Source organism: Piliocolobus tephrosceles, unplaced genomic scaffold (genome assembly GCF_002776525.5).
Source record: "Piliocolobus tephrosceles isolate RC106 unplaced genomic scaffold, ASM277652v3 unscaffolded_879, whole genome shotgun sequence".
Classification (NCBI taxonomy): Eukaryota; Metazoa; Chordata; class Mammalia; order Primates; family Cercopithecidae; genus Piliocolobus; species Piliocolobus tephrosceles.
The window spans coordinates 4797-12342 of record NW_022336262.1 but is presented as its reverse complement, the minus strand read 5'-3'; the positions used below and the strand labels follow the sequence as shown (position 1 = coordinate 12342).

The window sequence follows — 7546 nt, the reverse complement described above, 5'->3', positions numbered from 1 at the left end:
ACACCTGCGCTAGATCCCAGCCCAGGGCTGACCTAGAACTCACCCCAGGGATGAGTTCACTACAGTGCCCATGGGGCCTAACATGTTCTCCCCAGGACTGAGCTCTGGGGTAAGGACTAATGAGGAAGACACAGTCACTGCCCTGGCAGGAAACGCCCATAGCCAGGGTTCCTCTATCCACCCTGTGGGAAGATACAACACAGACAGAGTTTGACACTGAAGATTCCAAACCTTCTACAAAATAAGTGGAAACTGAAATACCATTTGACCCAGCCATCCCATTACTGGGTATACACCCAAAGGATTATAAATCATGCTGCTAGAAAGACACGTGCACACGTATGTTTATTGCAGCACTATTCACAATAGCAAAGACTGGGAATCAACCCAAATGTCCATCAGTGACAGACTAGATTAAGAAAATGTAGCACATATACACCATGGAATACTATGCAGCCATAAAAAAGGATGAATGTGTGTCCTTTGTAGGAACATGGATGCAGCTGGAAACCATCATTCTCAGCAAACTATCACAAGAACAGAAAACCAAACACCACATGTTCTCACTCACAGGTGGGAACTGAACAATGAGATCACTTGGACACAGGAAGGGGAACATCACACACTGGGGCCTATTGTGGAGAGGGGACAAGGGGGAGGGATAGCATTAGGAGATATACCTAATGTAAATGATGAGTTAATGGGTACAGCATACCAACATGGCACATGTATACATATATAACAAACCTGCACGTTGTGCACATGTACCCTAGAACTTAAAGTATAATAATAAAAATAAATAAATAAAAATTATGTTTCCAAACAAGACACAGCAAGGTTTTTAATAGCTATATTCATAATTGCCCAAACTGAAGGCAAATATCTAAACATTTGAGGTGTCCTTTACTATTAAAAGTGAACCGAGCCTGGGCAACATGGTGAAACCCCATCTCGACAAAAAAAAAAAAGCATATATATATACATATATATATATGTATATAAAAATTAGCTTGGCATGATGCCTTAGTGCCAGTTACTTGGGAGCCTGAGGGAACACCTGAACCTGAAGAGGTCAAGGTTGCAGTGAGCTGTGATTGCACCAATGCACTCTTGGATGACAAAGTGAGGCCTTGTCTCAACAAAAATAAAACAGTAATTTTGAATTTTGAATTTAAGAAATCTCTGGCCGGGCGTGGTGACTCACGCGTGTAATCCCAGCACTTTGGATGGCTGAGGCAGGTGGATCACAAGGTCTGGAGATAGAGACCATCCTGGCTAACATGGTGAAACACGCCAGTACTAAAAATACAAAAAATTAGCCAGGTGAGGTGACATGCACCTGTAGTCCTAGCTACTCAGGAGGCTGAGGCAGGAGAATCGCTTGAACCCGGGAGGCAGAGGTGGCAGTGAGCCAAGATCGCACCACTGCACTCCAGCCTGGGCAACAGAGTGAGACTCCATCTAAAACAAACAAACAAAAAAATCCAAATATTTGGGACTGAATTACCCAATTATTAGCTACCTAAAGGGATGGGAGAAAAGAAACAATCTGGCCCTTACCTGGTTCCTTCATTTAGGTACCAAACCAGCTGGATAAGCAAGGCTAGAGAATGGGATGGGGACTCCAAAACTGGGCTATTTGAATTTTCATTGAGAAAAGGAAGAGACTAGATCAAAAAAGCCTCAATGTCTAAGACAAGAGGCAGAGCCAACCTTTGCCCCCCATGCCCAGACCTGGGACAGCTGGCTACGGGCAGGATGGAGCTGGAAGCTGAGGATGTCTCTGGGGATGAGGGGATGGGAAGGGGTTGAGGTGGCCAGAGGTGTGCCAGAGAGTCAATGGAACCCAAGGCTTTTTTACCTGTGGGCATCTTTTGCCTGCTGATGTGCTGCAGGTCATGGCCCTCCGTGGCTCCCACATCCAGCTTGCCAGGCTCTACAGTAGCGGATTCTGATGTTGGAGCAGCCACAGCCTCATAAATATCAGATTCATAACTGGATGCTGCCTTCCCCCTGTGCCAGTCACAGGGGCACACACGAGAGGTCAGTATATTCCCCATGGGATATACTGTAGCAGCCACGCTACTGAGGCTGGCAAAGCACTTGTAGAAGCAGCCTGACCCCAGGCAGATCTGGGGCCTCAGCCCTTACTCTGCCGCCACCTGCTACCTTCTCCGAAAGATGAATGAACACAAGCACTGATAGGCACAAAACTGCTGGGACACAGCACAGTCGGAGCTCCTCCTCCTCCTCCTCCTCCTAGCTACCGACTGAGGGCTGCGGGCCCTGGCTGATGCCTATAACCCACAAAGCTTCCTATGTCACCTGGCTACCAGGAAACAGCCAGGCCAGGCTAGTGACTCACAATGTCCAGCCCCACAGCCCCACCCAAGGCCTCACAATGCCCATCCCTGCTGCTGCCCACCTTGTGGCCACCCAGTCCCTCTGTGCTGACTGCACTAATCAGGCTTTTATTCACCCTGGGCTGCCTGAGCTTTCCAGTCCTGAGAAAAGTGCAGGGGGGTTGGGGGTTGTTATTGGAAGTCACCCTTGGCAAGAAACTCAATAGAAAACCCTGGTACAGCCGGGCACGGTGGCTCATGCCTGTAATCCTAGCACTTTGGGAGGCTGAGGGGGGTGGATCACCCGAGGTCAGGAATTCGAGACCAGCCGGGCCAATGTGGTGAAATCCCACCTCTACTAAAAATACAAAACATTAGCTCAGCGTGGTGGCGGGCAAGGGAAGCTGAGGCAGGATAACTGCTTGAATCCAGGAGGCAGAGGTTGCACAGCGAGCCAAGATTGCACCATTGCACTCCAGCCTGGGTGACAAGAGTGTCTCAGGAAAAAAAAAAAGAAAGAAAGAAAACCTCAGTTACTAAAGTCATTTCCACCAGCATTTCTGTTTTTCAGAGTCTGACAGCTTTCATTTGCTCACCAAATGTAGTTATACACAAATTTTTGACTGCTTTTCTAACTAAATGCTTCTCTCCTGTCCTACAAGTGTTAGTTCTTGTCTGCCACTTGGCCATAGCTATGCCCAGGGCCCTGGTCCCACTCTCAGTAGAGAGTTATGGCTGTGTATCCTGAATGAAAGCCTGGGGCACATCACACTTTCCCCTCCTGGTCTATAAAATAGGGACTGAACACATCCTTCCCAGCTCTGTAATGCTAGGACCTACCAACTCCCTTTTCTACCTGTTTCCATGGCAGGGGTACTCAGATATTTCTTTTATTTACTTATTTATTATCTTTTGAGATGGAGTGTCACTCGGTCGACCAGGCTAGAGTGCAGTGGCATGAGCTCCGCTCACTGCAACCTCCACCTCCCAGATTCAAGCGATTCTCCAGCACCAGCCTCCTGAGTATCTGGGACTACAGGCACACGCCATCATATCTGGCTAATTTTTGTATTTTTAGTAGGGACGAGGGTTTCACCATGTTGGTCAGGCTGGTCTTGAACGCCTGACCTCAGGTGATCCACCCGCCTCGGCCTCCCAAAGTGCTGGGATTACAGGCGTGAGCCACCACGCCCGGCCTCAGATATTTCTTTCACTAACAAATCATAAAGCATTAGTTACTTATACAAAACTGAGAACCCCACAGTGGGGTACCACTGTCCTCATAGGATAAAGATGAATAGTCAACATCTGGCAAGCATTATGTGCCTGACAGTGTTGCAACTGTGGCATACTCATTTAACCCTCAGAAACAGTCCCATTCTACACATTTTACAGCATAAATCTAGATGGAAAAATCAAGTAACTTCCCCAAGGTCCCATGACTGCTCAGTGAGTTCAGGCAGATGAGCAAACAAAGGCTTAGAGTTCAGTTGTCTGAGGCTACGCTGCTGGACAGTGGATGAACCTGGAATACAAAGGCTCATTCACTGTCCAGCACCAGAGTTTAAGTAGGGTTTAAATTTTATTCTGGAAACATGAGAGTCACTGAACCACACAGAGGTGAGGAGTCTCTATCAGATGTGTTTGCAGTGAGGTCTCTCTGCAAATAGAGAAGGGCTGACGGAAGCAATGGAACCAATTGAGAGACATTATGTTGGGAGGCCAAGGTGGCTGGATCATTTGAGGTCAGGAGTTCGAGACCAGCCTGGCCAACATGGTGAAACCCCATTTCTATTAAAATTACAAAAGTTAGCCAGGCGCAATGATGGGCGCCTGTAATCCCATCTACTTGGGAGACTGAGGAAGGAGAATGGTTTAAACCTGGTGGGCAGAGTTTGCAATGAGCCGAGATAGTGCCACTGCACTCTAGCCTGGGCAACAGCGGGAAACTCCGTCTCAAAAAAAAAAAAAAGATAGTTTTAGACTTGTAAGTATTTCATTCAAATGGAGCTCTCTGGTAGAAAGTTGGATAGAAACCTCTGTAGGCTAAATCCATTCTGTGACATCACAACTCATGTTTTAAAAAATACACATACAAAGTCAAACCATTAAGGAAATATTCTAAAATTTACATATTAAAATATGAGAACTTTTTAGTTATTACTTTCTTAGAGCAACTTTGAATTTACAATCGTAGTGAATGAGGTGACATGTAAAATAAAGCTGTTATATAAAAACAGCATTTCAATTTTATTGTCATCAGAGCATAGAGAAGACAATTGAAGCCATGGGTATGCCAGGGATTGCTTTAAAAAGCTGTGCCTCATAAGAAAAGTTGGAAAGAAAGGAGACTTGAGGGCTGGGCGTGGTGGCTCATGCCTGTAATCCCAACACTTTGGGAGGCCTAAGTGGGAGGATCACTGGAGGTCCGGAGGAGTTCGAGACCAGCCTGGCCAACATGGCAAAACCCCATCTCTACTAAAAATACAAAAATAAGCCAGGCGTGGTGGTGGGCACCTGTAATCCCAGCTATTCAGGAGGCTGACGCAGGAGAATTGCTTGAACCCAGGAGATGGACGTTGCAGTGAGCCGAGATGGTGCCACTGCACTCCAGCCTGGGTGACAGAGCAAGACTCTGTCTAAAAAACAAAATAGAAAAGAAAAAAGACTTGGGGAATAGGGAGGTTTAAGTGGCATTAAGTAAAGCCTGCAAATGTGAGCAGTGAGAGTCAGGGTACCTGAGTGTTCATCAGAAACGGCTGATCGGGTGAGTCTCATCACAATGGAGATGGCGTCTGCTTCTCATTTCTCTAATGGCCGTACCTAGCACAGTAGCTGGTCAACAGGGACTCAATACCTAATACCTCAATGAACACAGTAAAATTCTGCCAGTTCAAAATATGTCCATACCCACCAACTTCCCTCGTGGAGTTTTACTTCTTTCACTTACTGTAATGTTTTGAAGTTCATCCCTCCTGTGGCCTGTATCCATAGTTTCTTTCCTTTGTATAACTGAGCAGCACTCCACTGTATGCACAGACCACGTGGGTCTATCCATTCTCTAGCTGACGGGCACTTGGGTTGTTTCCAGTTGTTGCCTGTAGTGAATGAGGTTGCTGAGAAGATTTATGTATACGTCTTTTTGAACATGTGCTTTCATTTCTTCTAGATAAATTCCTAGGGCTGGAATTGCTAGGTCAAATGGCTAGTTTATGCTTAACTTCTTTTTTTTGCCTTTCTTATTCGTAGAAAATATTATACTGATACATAATATTGGACATTTCTATGAGGCGCATGTGCTGTTTGGTTCCATGCATCCAACATGTCATCATCAAGTCAATGTATCTGGAGTATGGCCTTGAGTATTTATCATTTCTATGTGTTGAATATATTTGAAGTTCTCTCTTGTAGCTATTTTAAAATATACAATACATTATTGCTAACCATAGCTACCCTACTCTGCTATCCAACATTAGAACACACTCCTTGCATCTAACTCTAAGTGTGTATTCATTGACCAACCTCTCTGCATTCCCTTTTCATACCCGGAGAGGGGAAGGAGGGAAAGGAGCTGTGGGTGGCTGAATTAGGGCCCAGGGATGGTTGTGTCCCAGTCCCAGGACCTGTCCATGTGCTGTGTTGTGTGGCCACAGGGACTTTACAGATGTGAGGATGTGAAGGAGCCTGAGGTGGAAGATGATCCTGGGTTATCTGGGTGGGTCCAAGGTGGGGTCTTTACAAGGGAAAGAAGGAGGCAGGAGGGAGGGAGAAAGAGAGACAGAGAGAGAGGAGTGGGATAGAGATTTGAAGATGCCGAGCCCTGGCTTTGAAGTAGGAGGAGGGGGCCAGGAGCCCAGGGCATCCTCTAGAAGCTGGAAAAATCCTGGAAATGGATTCTCCAGAGAGCCCTCAGAAGGAGCCTGGCCCGGCTGGCACCCTGATTTTAGCACTCTAGGATTCATTTTGGACATCTGACTCCAGACCAGGGAGAGAAGCAATGTGCATGTTTGAAGCCTCTGAATTAGGGGTCATTTGTGACAGCAGCAGCCACAGCAAAGTAAAACAGGAGTCATGGGACAGACTCCCTAGGATGCCCTGAGAGTCCCTCCCTGGCCCCACTCACAGAAACACAGGCCTGACCACTGCTGGTGCCCCCACCCCTCTAACACCCTGCTCAGCAGGAACCATGCAGGAGGGGCTGGGTGTGTCTGGGCCATGTTCTCTCCCATCACACCTTCTCAGAGAGCAGCTGGAGCCCCAGACCCAGGGAGCCTCCCAGAGAGATTCCCAACACAGGACCTGGTTTTCCACCTAAGGCTCAGGATCCAATGGAGAAGTGTTTCCCAAAAATGATGCTTCCTCCAAAGATGGCCGGTGACTTTCTGTGCCAAGCATCTGAGAAAATCTCCATGTCCTAGGGCTGCCAGGCAGTCACCCATGCATATGTCGGAGCCCAAATCCCATCAATAGTGAGGCCGTGGGTAAAACACATCCCCACTTTTAATTATGAAGAGATGCCTGGCCTCGGCATTGAAAACACCAACCTCCCCCGAGCAAAGACTTGTTTAATCTCTTAGAAATGATGGAACACACCAGCCTGAACAACATGGTGAAACCCTGTCTGTAAGAAAAATACAAAAATCAGCCTGGCATTGTGGCACGTACCTGTATTCCCAGCTACTCAGGAGGCGGAGGCAGGAGAACCGGTTGAACCTGGGAGGCAGAGGTTATGGTGAGCTGAGATCGTGCCATTGCACTCCAGCCTAGGCAACAGAGCAAGACTCCATTTTAAGAAAAAGAAAGAATGGAGCATCAATTACCCTTCTTGCACTGGTTCCTGGGGAGCTCAGAGCCTATCTTTTGCAAGTGTCCTGAGCCTCTTACAAGCCTTTCATGTGTTTCCTTCCTGGATTCTTCCTATTTTTCTCACACCTCTGAACTTGCTGTCAGGTGAAAAATCAAGGTGGGCCCAAAATTTAAGAGCTCATGAATTTGGTGGTGTTGGAGTGTCCTGGAAAGTCCAACCCTTGGGGGTGGGGAGTTGGGCAGAGAGGAAGGAGGGCATTCCAGGGCCCAGGACCAGAAAAAGAGGGACTGAAGGCCCAGAGTAGGATTTCCAGGCTGAGGAAAGACAGGCCGTGGGTGGGTAGAGGGTCCAGACCAGGACAGGGACAGAGGGTGTATCTAGGACAGAGGGTGTATCA

General features: G+C 47.3%; 1 long non-coding RNA gene across 1 annotated transcript; it reads right to left on the bottom strand.

The window, feature by feature from the left end:
- Positions 1–1503: 1503 nt before the first annotated feature.
- LOC113220339 lies at positions 1504–7071 on the bottom strand. Its single transcript, XR_003307238.1, has 3 exons — positions 7008–7071; positions 5081–5440; positions 1504–2013 (listed from the first exon to the last, which is right to left on the bottom strand). It is a non-coding gene; the product is annotated as an uncharacterized LOC113220339 (long non-coding RNA).
- Positions 7072–7546: the final 475 nt, after the last annotated feature.